Here is a 20,776-nt window from a genome sequence, read left to right on the forward strand (position 1 = left end):
AGAATACTGGGAATCATGGCCTAACCAAGTTAATACACACATTTTTGGGGGGACATAATTCAATCCATGACATGAACCAAACTGCAGTACTTGGCATGGATCAAAATCTGCCCCTGACAGGGTTATTACCACGAGTTTTGGCTACCCAGCCAATCAGTCAGTCACTTGTTAAGTGCAGCATTAGGTGTTTCAAGCTGAGTCATAATACAATATAAAAGTTTTATAAATGGTAGTGGTGTTATTTGGCTGCGTCAGCACTAAGGCTCAGATGATGTGATTTTCCAAATTTTGCTTATTTAATCTTTTTTTTTTGGATAGGGAGGTCAACAGAGTTGGAATCGACATGACGGCAGTGGGTTTGGTTTGGCTTAGAGATGTCAAAGAGACTTTTTCAGGTGATAGCTCAGCCTCTAGGATGAAAGCCTGGCAAGTGGTGTATGGGGGGAATCCTTAAACACCAGCTGTGTTCAGCTCTGAAGACTAAACGAGAGGGAGTAATGCATCGTCAAGAATTAATAATGTTAGTACAGATGGTTGAGCATTGACCTATTCTGCTGAGTCTTATAGAAATTCAAACCAAAACCAAAACCAAACCGTTGCTATAGAGTTGATTCCAACTCATGGCGACCCCGTGTGTTAACAGAGTAGAACTGTGCTTTATAGGGTTTTCTCGGCTCTCATCTTTATGGAAGCAGATTGCCAGGCCTTTCTTCCATGGAGCCACTGAGTGGGTTCAGACTGCCACCCAGGGACCCAAACAAGGAAGCTCTTTATCAGTCTGGGTGCCAAGGAAAAGTCCTGTGATTTCAAAGGCTTTTGTTTTTATTGCTTTGAAAACCTCTGCCGTGTTAACAGTAAGGTTGGTGGCGGTACCTTAAAAATGAGGAAATTATTGCATAGAGGAATGACTTGAAATTAAACCAAGATATAGCACAAATGTTTTGTGACTTTCTGGTTCTCGATTGTCATTGAAATTGGATTACTTTTCATGACACTGTCTTTAAAGGAAACAAACAAAAACCTTTCCAATCAGTCTCACTGCCTGTTATTTTCATTTTGAAGTGAATGCTGAACAATTGGACTTAATTAGAAATTATTTCACTTTTGGATCTTACTGACTGAATTGAGAACTATCCATGAGCTCTTACGTCCTGTTGTCTAGACTTTAGATCATTTTTCCCCCGTGCCAGAGGGCTGGTGAATAGAATACTCTTTTGACAGTGGGTCAGTACTGTCATCGTTATTTTAATAAAGTTGGTACACAGTGTTCCAACATTAAGAGCTTCTGGAGGCCATTTTATGGGGAAATAAGCTGGGTAGTAGTAATTTTATAAATTTTTTTTTCTTTTGTTTGTTTGAAACCTGATTGTATATCCTGTTTAGCAAGGCATCTGCCTGAAAAATATGGTTGGAATTTAAACCCTAAATATTTTACATACCTTATCCCACAAAGGCATGGGATGCTGTACTAAATTTGAAATTCAAAGAAAATGTCACCAGAAGTTTGGCACCAGAAAAGTATACTTTCTTAAAAATACCGCTTTGGAAGTAAGGCACACACCCAAAGAGACTTTGGGTTTCTTAAACAAAGTCATGTTTTGAAATACATTCACGGACTTTTAAATTGCCTTCTGTTTGTAGCAGTTTTTTTCCCTTTCTAGTTTGTTCTAGTTTAAGGTTCACGGGGTGGAACTTGTTTGAACTTTGAATAAATCAGGATCTCTGTGAGTAGAGTGCAGTTTCTGTTAATGGTTCAGCAGAGGAAAGTCTGAATGTTGCAAACCTGCTTCCCCTCTTTGAGGCACAACATCACTTTTGTCTCTTAAGAATACAGTCCTGTTATTATTCTATGCTTTCTGGTAGTCTTAGGTTAATTTTTAAAATCAAATTATGTTGTACCTTACCCAGAGTCACAAAACTCACATCTTCAAGATAAATTAGAAATTTAGTGTTATATTGTGAAGCTGCAGTTGCTTCTTGGAAAATATGTCATATCTTTAGTCCTTGACTACTTGTAAATCTTACCAACGGAGTGAGGTAGAAGGTATATTGACTGGGAGTCAGGAGACTTTGGTTCTTCTAGACTGAATAATACTTGGCCCGATTACATTGTAGGATGGTTTTTGTGAGTTTTTAAAAAGGTGCTATTGTGAGAGCTTATAACAAAAACATAGGACAATAAAAATAAAAGGTAATATTAGATCTTTTTTTTTTTTTTAAATAAATTAATTCCAAGAACTGTACGTTACTTGTAAGCACAGTGTGCTCAGAAGGCTATTGTAGCATGTATATGTTGGGCCTTATTAGAGTTCATTCACTGGACATACGTTTATTTAGAACCTACTGTGTAGTGGATCTGGTAGCAGTGGTGGTTCAGTGGCCGAATTCTTGCCTTCCACGTGGGAGACCCAGGTACCGTTCCCAGCCAACGCACCTCACGCCCAGCCACCACCCATCTGTCAGTGGAGGCTTGTGTGTTGCTGTGATGCTGTACAGGTCTCAGCAGAGCTTTCAGACTAAGACAGACTAGGAAGAAAGGCCTGGTGATCTAATTTGGAAAATCAGTCATTGAAAAGTCTGTGGATCACAATGGTCCTATCCCATTGTGCACGGGGTCGCCATAAGTCAGGGGCCGACTCAACTGTAGCTATGCACAAAACATGCATTAGGTCTAGGCACTGGATGTATAGCAGTGACTGAACAAAACAGACAAGCCCCTGCCCTCTTTAGTAAGAGGAGACAGACAGGAAACAAATCAAGAGCCAGAGAGGCCCCCAATCACTTCCCTCACAGCCCCCTGTATCCACTCCCCAGTTGGGTGCCCCTATCCACTCATCCCCACAAACTTCTATTCTTTGGCCCCAAGAGTCCCACTTACTCACCCTTCCAGCCACCTAATACTGCCCATCACACAAGGACTCGCACAGCCCAGAGGAACCCCGTCCCCCTTGTCCAGATATTTGCACAGCCCCAGCTGAGCCCGTCCTCACTGGCTTTTTTGGAATGTGGCTCTAGAGTTAGTTTGGGCACAGGACATGATCACCTCCCCAGGGCCAGCATCCTCTACCTTGGCTTCCAACCAAGTAACCATAAACTGGCTGGTTCTGGGATGCTCTTTACTGTGGCTTTTTTTTTTTTTTTAACCTTTTGGTTTTGAATATTTAAAACCTGTGTTCCCTCTACAAAAGTAGAAAAAAATAGTATCATGAACCTCCATCTGCCTGTCACCCACCTTCAAAACTCACAGCAAATCTTGTTTCATCCCCATGCTTTGTCGCTCCACCCCAGATTATTTGGAAGCAAATCCCGGACATAGGAGTCCATTTGTGAATATTTCAATATGGATCTGTGAAAGATACTGTTCTTTCTTAAAGCATAACCACAATACCATTATCACACACAAAAGGTTAATTCCTAAATATTATCAAATATTCCATCGTGTTTAAATTTCCTTCATTGTCTCATAATTTATTTTACAGTTTATTTGAGTCAAGGTCCGAGTAAAGATCACATATAGCAACTAGTTGCTGTTTTTTTTTAATTGTACTTCAGATGAAGGTTTACAGAACATACCAGTTTGTCATTAAACAGTTAGTACACGTATTGTTTTATAACACTGGTTAACAACCCTACAGCATGTTAGCACTCTCCTTTCTCAACCTTGGGTTCCCTATTACCAGCTTTCCTGTTCCCTCCTGCCTTCTAGTCCTTGCCCCTGGGCTAGTGTGCCCCTTTAGTCTCATTTTGTTTTATGGGCCTGTCCAGTTTCTGGCTGAAGGGTGAACCTCAGGAATGACTTTATTACTGAGCTAAAAGGGTGTCCAGGGGCCATACTCTCGGGGTTTCTCCAGTCTGTCAGGCTAGTAAGTCTGGCCTTTTTTTGTGTAGTTGCTGTTTCTTAAGTCTGTCACATAGATTTCTCCTCCATCTTTCTCTCTCTCTCCTTCTTTTTTCCTTGCATATTTTTATAGAAAAAAATTGGGTTGTTCGCCCTGTGGTTTTCCACAGTCTGGTCTTTGTTAACTGCATGCCTGTGGTGTTGTTTAACATGTCCCTCTTTCTTCTGTGTTTGCTCTAAATTGGTAATCATATCTAGGGGCTAGATCAGATTCAGGTTCAATTGTTTTGGCAAAGCTGTTTCATAAGTGGTTTCAAAAGACTAAAATCTTGTAGAGTGTATTTTCTGACCATGATAAATTAAATGAAAAATCAATAACAGCATATCCAGAAAAACACCAAATGCTTTGAAATTAAACACCACACTTTTTAAAATATAATTTTTAGTGTGCTTTAAGTGAAAGTTTACAAATCAAGTCAGTCTCTTACACAAAAACCCATATACACCTTGCTACACACTCCCAGTTACTCTCCCCCTAATGAGGCAGTCTGCTCCCTCCCTCCACTCTCTCTTTTCATGTCCATTTCGCCAGCTTCTAACCCCCTCCACCCTCTCATCCCCCCTCCAGGCAGGAGATGCCAACATAGTCTCAAGGGTCCACCTGACCCAAGAAGCTCACTCCTCACCGGCATCCCTCTCCAACCCACTGTCCAGGCCAATCCATGTCTGAAGAGTTGGCTTCGGGAATGGTTCCTGTCCTGGGCCAACAGAAGGTCTGGGGGCCATGACCACCAGGATCCTTCCAGTCTCAGTCAGACCATTAGGTCTTAAACACCACACTTTTGAAAAACCAAGACGTCAAAGAAATTATGAGAGAAATTGGAAAATAGCTCAAACTGAGTGAAAAAGAAAACCTAGCATATCAAAATGTGTGGGATGCAGCTAAAGCAGTGCTTGGGGGGATTGTATTATGTTAAATGGTTAAATTAGAAAAGAAAAAAGGTTTAAAATGAATGATCTGAGTTTCCACCCTAAGAAATTAGAAAAAGAACAAATTAAACCTAGAGTAAGGAAAAGGAAGGAAATAGTAAGAGTAGACATCAGTGAAGTAGAAAAAAGACAAAAAATAGAGAAAAGTAACAAAGCTAAAAATTTGGTTCTTTGAAATGATGAATAAAATTAATAATGCCATAAGAAGACTGATCAAGAAAAAAGAGAAAGAACATGAATTGTCAGCAACAGGCATGAAAAAAAGGAAATATGTCTACAAATTCCACAGATGTAGGAGGTATTCTACAAAATGCTTAGTGGATGAATTCCAGGTGGAGATGTAGAATAACTGGGAGGCAAACAAGTATAAATTTAGCATTAAAAGGTGCCATCCTGTTGATTCTGACTCATAGCAACCCCATGGGACAGAGGAGAATCGTCTTATAGCATGTTCTAGGCTGTAATCTCTACGGGAACAGATCTGCTAAGTGGGAGCCTATTCCAGTTGACTCCTGAATCCCTCTGACACAACTGTAGCGCATGTTTTATTTGGCCTTCTGTTATTTGGTTGTTCCCAATAGCTGGAGAAGGACATCATGCTTGGTAAAGTGGAGGGTCAGCAAAAAAGACTCAGTGAAATGGATTGACACAGTGGCTGCAACGATGAACTCAAACATAGCAAGCATTGTGAGGATGGCACAGGACCAAGCAACATTTCATTCCGTTATGCATATTTGACGCTGACTTGATGGCACCTAACAACAACAAAAGGAGACCTGGTGGTACAGTGGTTAAAGCACTTAGCTGCTAACTGAAAGGTTGGCGGTTTGAACCCACCAGCCGCTCCATGGGAGAAATATGTGGCAGCCTGCTTCTGTAAAGATTTATAGCCTTGGAAACCCTATGGGGCAGATCTACTCAGTCCTATAGGATCGTTATGAGTCAGAATTGACTCGATAGCAGTGTGTTAGTTCTTTAATTTCAAAGTATTTGGTACTTTTCTAGATACATTATTATTAATTTCTCATTTAATTCATTGCGGTCAGAAAATATATTCTGAAGTTTTAGTCTCTTGAAATTAGGACTTACGTTATGACTCAGCATATACTCTATCTTGATGACCATTTCATGTGCCCTTGAAAAGAATGTATAGTCTGCAGTTATTAGGTGTAGTGTTCTATAAATGTCAGGGCAAGGTGGTTCAGATCTTCTCTGCCTTATTGTTTATCCTTTTGTTTAGTTCTAATAATTACGAGAGATGGGTATTAAAATCACCAGATTGTAGATTTTTCTAATTCTCCTTTTAATTCTTTGTATTTTTGCATCACGTTTTGAAGCTCTGTTATTAGGCACATACACATTTATGCTTATGTCTTCCTGAAGAGTTGACATTTTTATCATTATAAAATATATATCTGGTAATACTCCTTGTTTTTTTTTTTTGGTTAATACTCCTTGACTTTTACTTTGTCTTATATTAATAATCATACATCTCTCTTATGCTTATTGTTTGCAAGGTCTGTCTTTTTCCGCTCTTTTATTTTCAATCTGTATCTTTATATTTGACAGAACAAGGGGATACTGATTGGTTTAAAGTCAGGAAAGGTGTGCGTCAGGGTTATATTCTTTCACCATACCTATTTAGTCCGTATGCTGAAAAAATAATCCGAGAAGCTGGACTACATGAAGAAGAACGGGGCATCAGGATTGGAGGAAGACTCATTAACAACCTGCGTTATGCAGTTGATACAACCTTGTTTGCTGAAAGTGAAGAGGACTTGAAGCACTTACTAATGAAGATCAAAGACCACAGCCTTCAGTATGGATTACACCTCAACTTAAAGAAAACGAAAATCCTCACAACTGGACCAATGAGCAACATCATGATAAACGGAGAAAAGATTGAAGTTGTCAAGAATTTCATTTTACTTGGATCCACAATCAACAGCCATGGAAGCAGCAGTCAAGAAATCAAAAGACGCATTGCATTGGGTGAATCTGCTGCAAAGGACCTCTTCAAAGTGTTGAAGAGCAAAGATGTCACCCTGAGGACTAAGGTGCGCCTGACCCAAGCCATGGTATTTTCAATCGCATCATATGCATGTGAAAGCTGGACAATGAATAAGGAAGACCGAAGAAGAGTTGACGCCTTTGAATTGTGGTGTTGGTGAAGAATATTGAATATACCATGGACTGCCAAAAGAACGAACAAATCTGTCTTGGAAGAGGTGTGGCCAGAATGCTCCTTAGAGGCAAGGATGGCGAGACTGTGTCTTACATACTTTGGACATGTTGTCAGGAGGGATGAGTCCCTAGAGAAGGACATCATGCTTGGCAGAGTACAGAGTCAGCGGAAAAGAGGAAGACCCTCAACAAGGTGGATTGACACAGTGGCTGCAACAATGACCTCAAGCATAACAACGATTGTAAGGATGGTGCAGGACCAGGCAGCGTTTCGTTCTGTTGTGCACAGGGTCGCTATGAGTCGGAACCAACTCGACGGCACCTAACAACAGCAACAACATCTTTATATTTAGAATGTCTTTCTGTAGGCAGCATGTATAGCTGGGTCTGGCTTTTTCATCCATTCTGACGGTCTTCGCCTTTTCATTGGCAAATAGTGTATATATAATTAATGTAATTATTAATATAGCTAGTTTTGGCTCCACTATTTTGTTATTTGATTTCTGTTGGTACCATAGGTTTTTGTTTTTCCTCTATTTCTACTTTCATGTCCTATCGTGGGTCAAATTTTTTTTTATGTTTTGTGTGTGTGTGCTTTAGGTGAATGTTTATAGAACAAATTAGTTTCTCATTAAAAATTAGTAAACTATTGTATTGTGACATTGCCACCCCTGTGATGTGTTGTCAACACTCTCCCCTTCTTGACGTTGAGTTCCCTATTTCCATTTGTCCAGCTTTCCTGTCTCCTCCTTTTTTTTAGTATTTTGTTTTAATTCTTCTAAGAGCTTTTTAGCTATACCTTTTTTCCCTTTCTTCCTTTTTTTAATGTGGCTGTAACTTTCACAGTCTATGTAGAGATTATATTAAGCCACCTTAGGTAAAATGTAATAACCTTGCAACAATTGCAACAGTATAATTCTACTTTACTCCCATCCCTTGTGATATCGTGGTTGTATATTTTACATTTACATCTGTTGTAAAACCCATAGCTCAGTGTTAGCATTGTTACTTTAAACAATCATATGTCTTATAAAGAAATTAAGAGAAAAAAGTCTTTTATATTTGCCCACATACTTGCCATTTTTAGAGCTGTTCATTCCTTCTTGTAGATCTGAGTTTCTATCTGTTATCCCTTCAGTCTGAAGAGCTTCTTTTAGTGGATGTTGTGGGACACATCTGCTGGAAACAAACTGTCTCTGCTTTCACTTATCTGAAAATGTTGTTATTTCACTTTGATTTTTGAGGGATTTTTTTTATAGATATAGAATTCTGGGTTGATGGATTTTTTTTTTTTTTTTTTTTTTTGTCTCCTGGCCTTCACTGTTTCTGCTGAGAACTCAGCTTTTACTTGAATACTCGGTCCTCTTTATGCATTCCTTTTCCTCTGGGTGTGATCAAGATTTTCTCTTCATATTTGGTTTTCAGCAGTTCTACTACGATGTGTGTAGGTGTGATTTGCTTTTGTCCGCTTGGGGTTTTCCACCAAATTTGGGGCAACTTCAGCCTATATATCTTCTATTTTTTTTTCCTGCCACATTTTTTCTTATAAGCCTCCCATTACATGTATGTCAGACTGCTTGGTTTTGTTTTGTTTTGTTTTGTTTTGTTTTATTGTGCTTTAGATGAAGATTCACAGAACAAACTAGCTTCTCATTAAACAGTACACATACTTTATGACATTGGTTAACAACCCCATGACATGTCAACAGTCTCCCTTCTCTATCTTGGGTTCCCTATTACCAGCTTTCCTGTCCCCTCCTGCCTTCTACTTCTTGCCCCTGGACTGGTGTAACCCCTTTAGTCTTGTTTTGTTTTATGGGCCTGTCTAATCTTTGGATGAAGGGTGAACCTCGAGATCTTTTGCAGCAGATTTGCCCAGTGTAGTATGTTGTTTGATTTCCTGACTCCTACTTCCGTGGGTGTTGATTGTGGATCCAAGTAAAATGAAATCCTTGACAGTTTCAAGTAATGACTTCATTACTGAGCTAAAAGGGTGTCTGGGGGCCATACTCTAGGGTTTTTCTAATCTGTGTCAGGCCAGTAAGCCTGGTCTTTTTTTGTGAGTTAGAATTTTGTTCTACATTTTTCTCCAGCTCTGTCCATGCCCTGTATTATCCCTGTTAGAGCAGTAAGTGGTGGTAGCTGGGCACAATCTAATTGAACTGGACTCAGTCTGGTGGAGGCCGTGGTAGTTGTAGTCCATTAGTCCTTTGGACTAATCTTTCCCACGAATCTTTAGTTTTCTTCATTCTTTCTTGCTCCCAAAGGGGTGAGACCAGTTTTGTATCTTAGATGGCTGCTCACAGGCTTTTAAGACCCTAGGCTGTACTCACCAAAATAGAATGTAGAACATTTTCTTTATAAACTATGTTACGCCAGTCAAGCTACATGTTCCCCGAGGCCATGGTCCCCACAGCCCAGTAATTTGATCCCTCAGGAAGCTTGGTGCTTGATTTTTTTTTTCATATGTGTGTGTGTGTATATATATATATTTTTTTTTTCTTGTCTCATTTCTTCAGATTAGATAGTTTGTGTTGATCTATCTTCGGGTTCACTGACTGTTTCTTTTGCTGTCTCCAATCTCCTGGCATCATCTTCTGAGATTCCCTATCCATTTGTTGTGACTATTTTTTAAGTCTTTAAACATATTTATGATAGCTCCTTTAAAGTCCTTGCCTTTTAACTCCAACACCAGGTCATCCTAGAATCAGTTTCTGTTGATTTCTTTTTTTCTTTCCTGTTGATCATAGTTCTTGTTTCTTTGCATGTGTCTTTTTTTTGTTGAATACTAGATATTGTAGATGGTATGGAAACGCTGGTGGCGTAGTGGTTAAGTGCTACGGCTGCTAACCAAGAGGTTGGCAGTTCAAATCCACCAGGCGCTCCTTGGAAACTCTATCAGGCAGTTCTGCTCTGTCCTATAGGTTCTCTATGAGTCGGAATCGACTCGACGGAGTAGGTTTGGTGGTGGGTGGTAGATGGTAGAGACCCTGGATTCTATTTTGTTCCTCTGAAAAGGGTGAAATTTTGTTCTTGTGAACAGTTAAGTTATTAGTTGATCACCTTAAACTTGTGGAGGCTTAGTTTTACACTTTGTTGGGGCAGATCTATTTCACTTTTGCCCTTAAAGGTCTTAGTTAAGTTGTGGCCTTTCTGGGGTTTTATTGGAAATCTGAGGTGTTTAACAAATACCTCCAACTTCAAACTCCAGATTTGCTTTTCCCTGTGATAGGCAGCATCTGAAAAAGCTCTGGTGGTGTGGTAGTTAAGAGATACAGCTGCTAATCAAAAGGTCATCAGTTCAAATCCACTACGGACTCCTTGGAGACCATATGGGGCAGTTTTGCTCTGTCCTGTAGGGTCGCTATGAGTCAGAATCACCTCGATGGCAGTGGGTTTTGGTTTAGGCAGCATCTGAAATCTCTGCTTAGTCTTTTCAGCCTTCCAGGGGTTTTTTTCACCAGGCTCCTTGAGTTTCCAGGGTGCATGCATAGTTCAGGGTTCAGCCAAGGAATTAAGGAGAATTTTTACACACATTTTTAGGGCTCTCCCTCTGTGGAATCCTTTCTGGGGTTTCCCTCCTTAATTGCCAGCTGTTCTGAAAACTCTGGACTTCACCTTTTGACACCTCAAGGCAGTAAGATTGCAGCTTTCTGCCTGAGTTCGTTTCCTGCCTAATGTATGTGCTGGGTAGCGCCCTCATGGGAAAAGCTGTGGAAAGGTACCAGCATGATCTTCTTAGGGAAGACTGGTGGCACAGTCTTCGAACCTACTAACCACTCCACGGAAGACAGATGTGGCTGTCTGCTTCCATAAAGATTCCATCCTTGGAAACCCTATGGGGCAGTTCTACTCTGTCCTTTAGGGTCGCTATGAGTCGGAATCGACTTCACCACAACAGGTTTTTGGTTTTATGATCATCTTCTTTCAAGGATTGAATACCTTTCAGTTTCTGCCTGCTTTTGGATACTCTCTAGTACCATCAAATAGTTGTTTTTTAAAATATTTTGTTCAACATTCTTTTGTGGTTATGAGGAGGGGAGGGAGGGAGGGTGGGAGAGGGTTATTTACTGATTAGTTAGTAGATAAGAACTACTTTAGGTGAAGGGAAGGACAATACTCAATACACAGAAGGTCAGCTCAACTGCACCAGACCAAAAGCAAAGAAGTTTCCACGGTAAACTGAATGTTTCGAAGGTCAGCGGAGCAAGGGTGGGGGTTTGGGGACTATGGCTTAAGGGGACTTCTAAGTCAATTGGCAAAATAATTCTGTTATGAAAACATTCTGCATCCCACTTTGAAGTGTGGCATCTGGGGTCTTAAATGCTAAGAATCAGCCATCTAAGATGCATCAATTGGTCTCAACCCACCTGGATCAAAGGAGAATGAAGAACACCAAGGTCACACGATAACTATGAGCCCAAGAGACAGAAAGGGCCCCATGAATCAGAGACTTACATCATCCTGAGACCAGAAGAACTAGATGGTGCCCGGCCACAACCAATGACTGCCCTGACAAGAAGCACAACAGAGAACCCCTGAGGGAGCAGGAGATCAGTGGGATGCAGACCCCAAATTCTCATAAAGAGAGATGCTTAATGGTCTGACTGAGACTAGAGGAATCCCGGCGGTCATGGTCCCCAAACCTTCTCTTGGCCCAGGAGAGGAACCATTCCTGAAGACAACTCATCAGGCATGGAAGGGACTGGACAATGGGTTGGAGAGAGATGCTGATGAAGAGTGAGCTACTTGTATCAGGTGGACACTTGAGACTGTGCTGGCATCTCCTGTCTGGAGGGGAAATGGGAGGGTAGAGAGGGTTAGAAACTGGCAAAACGGTCACGAAAGGAGAGACTGAAAGGAGGGAGCGGGCTGACTCATTAGGGGGAGAGTAAGTGGGAGTATGGAGTAAGATGTATATAAGTTTATATGTGACAGACTGACTTGATTGTAAACTTTCACTTAAAGCACAATAAAAATTATTAAAAAAAAATATTTTGCTCAGAGTTTATATGACTATCTGTGAAGTGAGTCTGTTACAGGCTACTTTGCTATTACCAGAACTTCATGCCTTGATTGTTTATTTTCAGGTATTATGGTTTTTATTTCTATAAAAGTTTTTTGTTTCTTTTACAGCTGTGCTTGATCATTTTCTATTTATTTTTGTTTTCTGCACATTTTTAAAGCTTGTTTCTTAAAAGATAATAGACTCAGTTCATCTATTTTGTTGTTAGGTGCTGTTAAGTCACTTTCAACTCATAGTGGCCCTGTGTACAACAGAACAAAGCACTGCCTGGTCCTGCGCCATCCTCACAATCCTTATGCTTGAGTCTGTTGTTGCATCCACTGTGTCAGCCCATCTCGCTGAGGGTCTTCCTCTTTTTTGCTTACCCTCTACCAAGCATGATGTCCTTCTCCAGGGACTGGTCCCTCCTGATAACAGATCCAAAGTATGTGAGACAGAGCCTCACCATCTTCACTTCTAATGACCATTCTGGTTGTACTTCTTCCAAGACGATTTGTTTGTTCTTCTGGCAGTCCCTGGTACATTCAATATTCTTCACCCACACCATGATTCAAAGGTATCAATTCTTTTTCGGTCTTCCTTATTCATTGTCCAGCTTTCACATGCACATGAGGTGATTGAAAACACCCTGGCTTGGATCAGGCTCACCTAAGTACTTAAAGTGACATCTTTGCTTTTTAACACTATAAAGAGATCTTTTGCGGCAGATTTGCCCAATGCAATATGTCACTGGATTTCTTGACTGCTGCTTCTCTGGGTGTTGATTGTGGATCCAAGTAAAATGAAATCCTTGACAACTTCAGTCTTTTCTCTGTTGATCATGATGTTGTTTATTGGTCAGTTGTGAGGATTTTAGTTTTCTTTATGTTGAGGTGTAATCCATACCGAAAGCTGCGGTTCTTGATCTTCATCAGTAAGTGCTTCAAGTCCTCTTCACTTTCAGCAAGCAAGATTGTGTCATCTGCATATTACAAGTTGTTAATGAGTCTTCCCTCCAATCCTGATGCCACATTCTTCTTCATGTAGTCCAGCATCTAGAATTATTTGCTCAGCATACATAATCAGATAGGTGTGGTGAAAGGATAAAACCCTGATGCACACCTTTCCTGACTTTAAACCACGCAATAATCCCTTGTTCTGTTTGAATGACTGCTTCTTGATCTAAGTACAGGTTCCGCATGAACACAATTAAGTGTTCTGGAATTCCCTTTCTTGGCAGTGTTATCCGTAATTTGTTATGATCCACACAGTTAAATGCCTTACGCGTAGTCAATAAAACACAGTAGACATCTTTCTGGTATTCTCTCTGTTTTCAGCCCTGATCCCTCTGACATCAGCAAAAATATTCCTTGTTTGACATTCTCTTCTGAATCTGACTTGAATTCCTGGCAGTTTCCTGTTGATGTACTGCTGCAACTGCTTTTGAATAATCTTCAGTAAAATTTTACTTGTGTGCAATATTAATGCTATTTTTCAAAGCTTTCCATATTCTGTTGGATTACCTTTCTTTGGAATGGGTACGAAGTTCATCTGTAGTCCCTATCAGATGATTTTATCTGAAGTCCTTGCAGGTCTGAGTCTGCTCTTCCTTGTTTTTGCCGGCCCTCACTCATGGTGCCTTGTTTCCTTATGTGTTTTGTTATGTTATAGTGATGTGTCCATTTTCCCTATACGTATGACTTTTTTGAGGCCTGGTGTAAATATGGGCGTCTCAAGATTTGCATTACTTTTTCCAGGTGTCTGGGACCATCACCAATGTGCAATTAATTAAATTCTAGGTATGTGGTTTTTTAAGACCATGTAGGCAGTGTGTATTTGAGATGTGAACTTTCACGAAGGCCAGTTTTCAGTGGAATTGTTTTTCTCCCTTCTGCAGTGCCTAGGTTTGAGACAGTTTATTTTTTAGTGTTCCTGTTCACGGGGTTTTATCTGATTTATCCTTACCCGTGTCTTGTTTTTAGGGTCCCAGATTTTTTTCAGAGTCTGTGAAACTTTTTATTAGGCTCTTTACCCTGGATGGGCCCTGGGCTTGGTATCCTGTTTCCTGTGCCCTGTGAGGTCTGAAAACCAAAACTCAAGTCCCTATGGTTTGATACATGCTCTAAAGGTATGGAAAGTGACCTGTAAATTACTTTACTTTCCTCTCTTGGTACCTGCCTTCACCTAATTTTTTTGACCTGAGAATTGCTTAAATTTTTTTTAGCTTATGAATACATTTAAGGTGTTTTCACTTTATCCAGACTATTTGTCTGTTTATAGTAGGAGGGAAATCTAGGTACCTGGCTTATCTATACCTGTTATGTAGACATTCTTATTTTTCTTATTCTGATTTTATAATCTTTTTCTTTATAATTTGGCAAATAAGAGGATTGTTACAGACTTTGAGCTAAAAGGCCTGGTATAGAAAGCAAGTATTGAAGTATGGAGGGAAGAAAGATACTCCAAATTTACAGTTGGCAAAAATAGGTCATATTCTTATGGTAGTGAAAGGGCCATAGTAGGAATAGGGTTGGCATAAGGTTAATGGAAAAAACAATTTGTACCTTGTCATCTGGAGCTTGGGGTCTTCTTCCAAGTGCACATGGCTGTGACAGAATTCAGTTGCCTGTGGTTGTAGGACTAAGGTCCCCATTTCTGTCCCAGCTCCTAGAGGCCACCCACATTTCTTGCCATGTGCCCCGCCCCCTTCACCTTCAAAGCCAGCAGCAGTCTCCTTTGTGTCTAATTCTTCTCATCCTGTAGCAGCCCGGGTCCAAAAAGAGACATGAACTGCACAGTAAGTTAAACAAGGTTAGTTTAACAAAGCGCTATTATTAACTATGATAGAACAGTAGCTATAAGATACAAGGAAACTATGTGGTACCCTAAACATTGTCCGACTCACTTGCTTTGGACATGACATCAGGAGGGATCTTTCGTTGGAGGGAGGACATCATGTTTGGTGAACTAGAGGGCCAGTGAGGACATAGAAGACCCTCGGTAAGATGGATTGGCACAGTAGCCACAATGATGGACTACTGGTGGCAATTGTGAGGATGACACAGGACCAGACAGCATTTCTTTCTGTTGTACATAAGGTCGCCGTGAGTTGGAGTCAACTCAGTGGAAGCTAACAATAGCAATGTATGGTACCCTCAGGTTGATGGGGAGTCCCCAAGGAAGAACAAACTTGGAAGGGGTTCAGATCTCATTAGAGAAGATTTAGTTCAGCCCACTAGATAGCAGAGTTCCCTGGCTTGGCCAGGCCGGAGATTGTCCGGAGTTGCTGGGCAAGCAGTAGGCTACCCTCTGGAGTCCAACCAGGGGAGCAGTGATCAGTAGTGAAGGCTGGTAACGGAAGTCCTGGTGCCGGCAGGGGCAAGAGGCCTTCAGAACGTGCAGGCCATGCAGGGTATCTGTTTCCAGTGTTGACAGGGCTGCAGCAAGTTGATTGCAGGCCAAGACTGCAAGGTTGCAGAATTCCGGGCCCAAGGCTGGGCAGGTTCCACTGAACGTGCCCACACTGACTCCTTAGGCCTCCAGCCTACAGGTGCCCTCTACTGAAAAAGCGTAACATCGTGCTTACTTTAAAGGAGAAACAGTTCAAGGAACTCTTATCACAGAGTACATTTTGAAGGATGCATTGGGAGCTGAGAGAAAATAAATTCATACCCGACACACACGGTTTAAATGTCTTTCTTTAGGGAGAGCTCATCCCTATTAAGAGCTTGCCTGATTAGGTCAGGTCCACTCAGGGTGATCGCCCTTGCTTAAAGTTGTATAACAGTCGCATCATGGAAGCAACTGTTCCATCATGTTTACAGTCCCATGGTTTATACAGGGTGTATACACCAGGGGATGGGAATCTTGGGCCTTAGAATTCTGCCTGCATCAGTAGGACTAGAGCCCTGGTGGTACAATGGTTAAGAGCTATGGCTGCTAACCAAAAAGGCCAGCAGTTTGAACCCACCAGCGGCTCCTTGGAAACCCTATGGGGCAGTTCTACTCTGTCCTATAGGGTTTCTATGAGTCAAAATCGACTTGTCGGCAATGGGTTTTTTTTTCTTAGAGTAGGACTGAGTGGGAGTGGGAGAAGAGGTGGCAATGAGAGTGACTCAGTGTTACATGAGAAACTTCTTTATAAAGTAAATAAGTTGTATTTCATTCTGTAGCTTGAATACAGTTTTGACTGTCTCACAGAGGAAGAAAAGGAATAACTAGTATTTCTTGAATATCTATTTGTCAGACGCACAGAACACTTTACATATATTACCTCTTTAATTCTTAACACCTTGAGGTCAGGATTATTATCTCCATTTTAAAAAGGAGGTGGCCGAGGCTCAGCATTGTAAGGCCACCTGCCTGGAATCACTCCACTAGTACTTGATTGAGCTGGAATTAAAATCCAACCGTGTCTAATATCAAATCCTATATTTTCTAGTAACATCTAATGAAGTTGACACCCTTGAAAGTGTTCGCGTCACTGGATTGGGGTGAGAGGCTTTGACAGAGGTCATCTCAGCAGGTATAGGACAAATCACTGTCCTGTGTTTCTGCTGTCTCTAGGGAGGTCACTCCCATCATGGCCTTAGCTGGAGGGACAGTGGCTCAGAAGAAAGGTCCTAGCTGGACTTCACCATTCCAGCCTGGAAGCTTAGCAGTTATTTGCTTGATCTGTGTGTCACTGGGAAGTACCCCATGCCTTTGTTCCTTGTTCCCATATCTGAATGTGGAACAAAAGAGCAAAGCAAGGTTTGAGAGAGCTGGCTATAGCCTTTCCTGTGGGGAGGGTGTCTTTTATTCTTGGAGAATTCTGCTCACCAAGAGCTGAGCTCCTTGTAGGTGGCCCGGGAGTGTGTGTAGTATGAAAGCACCCTTGCAGATCTCTCCTAAAGCACACTCCATGCTATCCTGGGTTTGTCTCTCACAAGCTCATGAGCACCTCAAGGGTAGGCCCCTTATCGATTGCTCTTTGCACCCCCAGAGCCTGACATGGAGCATGGCACTGGTAAGTGATTGTGGCATAAATGAGGACCTAGATGGGGCTTGATTTGTTTCATCATACCATACAGAAGCAGCCTGGCTGGTGGACTCAGGAATCCTGGGTTCCGGTTCAGCTCTGTCCCTGATTTGCTGTGGGACACTAAGCTTACCAGGGAACCCTGGTGGTGCTGTGGTTAAACGCATGGCTGCTAACTGAAAAGTCGGCAGTTGGAACCCACCAGCCTCGTTCCAGGGAAAAAAGACCTGGCAACCTGCTCCCGTAAAGATTACAGCATTGGAAACCCTGTGGGGCAGTTCACGAGTCGGAATCGACTCAAGGCATACAACAACAGCTAACTCCTCCTAAGACAGTTTCCTCGTCTTCAGAATGAGAAGCATGGACGTTCCAGCTTTGCGGCTCTCTGAAACGTGTCACAGCGCAGTAGCTTTCCTTTGAATAATCTCAGATGTTTCATTATTAGGCCTGGAGTTCAGGCTGCGGGGACACGTGGAGCTGTTTGGGCAAATATGAAGGGTACATTGAGTTCCCTTTTCTTGTACACATGAAGTAATAGATTCATTGGAATATGATACCTTCCTCCACCCACTTCCATCAATTCAGAGTGGATTTTTTTTTTCTCCTTTCAGTTCTCCATCGTGTTTATCAGCTTTAAAGGGAAATTTTAAGTCAGGCAGTAGTCGGAAGGGCAGGCACAGAGCTCCGCTGCCTAGAGGAGGAAAATTCCTTCATGAAATTTCAAATGAATGTGCCTGGACTGTTTCGCAATGAATTTTTTTAACTGTGGTTTGTTGGGTTTTCCTTAAGTGAAATGTGTTGCTTGGTTTGAAATCTTAAAAATAGTATGCAAAATTAAATTCAGAAAGATTTCTGGATACTGACCTAAGGAAGCAAAATGAACTTCCTTCTAGATATTTACTCTTTATCTTAGGTACCCAAAGCTTATGAGGGGCTCAAACAACATTCAGCTGATGGAGCCCTCTTTGTTTCCTTAACTCCGAGACAACTTAGATTTAGCTAAATGAAAACCTCCTGAAATGTTCTCAGTTAAGATATTTCAGGAGGCAGCTTTCTATAGTGGGGACACTAGTCTGGCCTGGTCTAGGACCCCTTGCCACTTAATTAGTATTGGGACCACAGGCAAATCATTTGGCCTCTCTCTGCTGCAGTTCCCTTAACTGCATCGCAGGAGAATAAAGTAAAAAGTTATGTGCGAAGTGTAGCGTCAGTATTTTTTAAAAGCTCTCGGTGATGGTAATACGCAGCCAGGGTTGAGAACGACCCTGAAAGGTGTCACAGCGGCGTAGCTATAGTTTGACTAATCTCAGATGTTTCGTTATTCGGCTGGAGTTAGGCAGCGGGGACACGTGGAACCATTCAGGCAAATACGAAGGGTGCTGTAAAACATAACGTGAAGTGCTGGGAGGTGATGTTTTTATTCTGATACATATTTTTGGTGAAGAAAAGATACAGGAGCTAGCTTAGGTTCCAACATTTTTTGTTTAGTATTCCTCAGCATTGGCCAGTTACCTCCGTGCCTTATGAAATGCGGGCGGCTGTTTTTGCAGCCAGCTTGCATTGCCTGCTGGGGTTGGGGAAATCCTGGGTTTGTGTGGAATTTTCCATGACTCTTAGCTCTGCACCATTTGTGTTCGCTGCAGTCTCAGAGCTTTTCAGTTTATCTGCCTGAGCTAGCCTCCTCTTTCTTTTTTTATATTATCAAAGAGATGTTAAACCTCAATGTGTTATTTCGTGTGTGTGTTTAATGCCCTAGTTCTAAGGACAAATCAGAGAATCTCATCTGAATTAGCTTTTTGTTTATAAAGTGAGTCAGCTTGAGGTATCTATTTTGGCCTGATTTCCTCAGGTGTCATATTTCCTGTCACAAAACCACCTTTTTTGGGGGGGGGGTTAGAATGGGCGGGTGCCTTTTTACTGAAGGCAGAGGCTTCTGATGTGGTGCCGGCTGATTCTCCAGTGATCTGTTCATTGGTGATCAGAGTCAGCTTTCAGATCTTTTGATTAGAAGAGTTATTCTAAAAATGATAGCAAATGGAAGAAAAGAGATCCAACCAGATAATCGCCTCGTTGGGTTTGGCTAGTGCCCTTATTTTAGATTCTTATAGGGGAATTTAAAAATCCTAAAATTTTAGGAGACTATGATAGCAGTAGATCTTCTTTTCCTTAGAAAGCAATTCCCCATATCCCATGCAGAGAGGAAAGCAGGATCAGTTTATTTTACTAAAATTCCTTTTCACAGATCGGTAGATGGGCATTTGCCTTGTTTACTTTCTCCCTCGCCTCACCCCAAAATTGAGAGAAGTTCTGATCAATTCATATATTTTGAAGAGCTCTAATCAATTCATATATATTGAAGGGAGTGTGTATTCTGTTTCATTCAGGTCTCTGCTCAAGCATTACTTCCGTGGAGAGTCCTTCGTGACCACTTTACTCTCCGCATCATTTGCTATTCCTTCACCTGTTTTGTTTTCCTTCACGGCGCATCCCATTACCTGACATTATTATTGTCTTAGTTATCTAGTGCTACTGTAACAGAAATCCCACAAGTGGATGGCATTAACAAACAGAAATTTATACTCTCACAGTCTGGTAGACTGGAAGTCCAAATTCAGGGCGTCAGCTCCAGGGGAAGGCTTTCTCTGGAAGAAGGTTCTTGTCATCAATCTTCCCCTGGACCAGGAGCTTCTCCTTGCAGGAACCCTGGGTCCAAAGGATGCACTCTGCTTCCAGTGCTGTTCTCGTGGTGGTATGAGGTCCCCATGTCGCTCTGCTTGCTTCTCTCTTTTATATCTCAAAAAAGAAGATTGGCTTAAGATGCTATCTAATCTTGAATTCTCATCAGTATAACTGCCACTAATCCATTTCATTACATGACAGTGATAGGATTTACAACACATAGGAAAATCTCATCAAATGACAGAATGGTGGACAATCACACAATACTGGGTATCATGGCCTAACGAAGTTGACACATATTTTTGGGAGACAGTTCAATCCCTGGTAATTATATTATGTGAGCTCTGTAAGGGTGGCGATGTTTCATCTTCTCCATTGTGTCTCTGGGGCCCAGAACCTGGGAGGTACCCATTAGATATTTGTTTAATAAGTAAAACACGGAATGGTTTTGAATGGCCAGGTATTTGCATACTGTCTTTGTTTTTGTTCTTAGTTTTGGCCTAGCTCTGTGATTCTCAAATTTCAATGGGCATATGAATTACTGTAAGCCAAAACCCATTGCTGTCGAGTCAATCCTGACTCATAGCAATCTCAAAAGACAGAGTAGAACTGCCCCATAGGATTTCTAAGGCTGTGGACCTTTACAGAAGTAGACTGCCACGACTTTCTCCTGCGGAGCAGCTGGTGGGTTCAAACCACCAATCTTTTGGTTAGCAGCCATGTACCTAACCACAGTGCCACCAGGGCTCCCTACGAATTACTATATCAGGTATAAAACCATTTATTTAGAACTTTGTGAGCAGTATACAAAAGTTTGAGATCCGGGATAGTGCAAATGGTTTTTGCTTGATAGCTAACCTAAAGGTTGGCAGTTCGAACTCGCCTGATGGTACTGTGCAAGAAAGGCCTGATGACCTACTTTTGTTTTGAAAACTCTATGGAGCAGCTCTACTCTGTAACACATGGGGTCGCCATGAGCCGGAATCGACTCGACGGCCAATAACAATAACAACATACAAAAATTTTGAAGGTAATTTTGACTATGTGTTACTTTTCATTT

At 41.5% G+C, this 20,776-nt stretch overlaps 1 protein-coding gene across 2 annotated transcripts in view; it reads left to right on the forward strand.

Annotated features, from left to right (window-relative positions):
• Nucleotides 1-20,776, forward strand: part of ATP6V0E1 (ATPase H+ transporting V0 subunit e1) — a 41,645-nt gene that overhangs the window by 10,380 nt on the left and 10,489 nt on the right. The gene's annotated exons all lie outside the window — the stretch shown is intronic.

Source organism: Elephas maximus, chromosome 2 (assembly GCF_024166365.1).
Source record: "Elephas maximus indicus isolate mEleMax1 chromosome 2, mEleMax1 primary haplotype, whole genome shotgun sequence".
NCBI lineage: Eukaryota > Metazoa > Chordata > Mammalia > Proboscidea > Elephantidae > Elephas > Elephas maximus.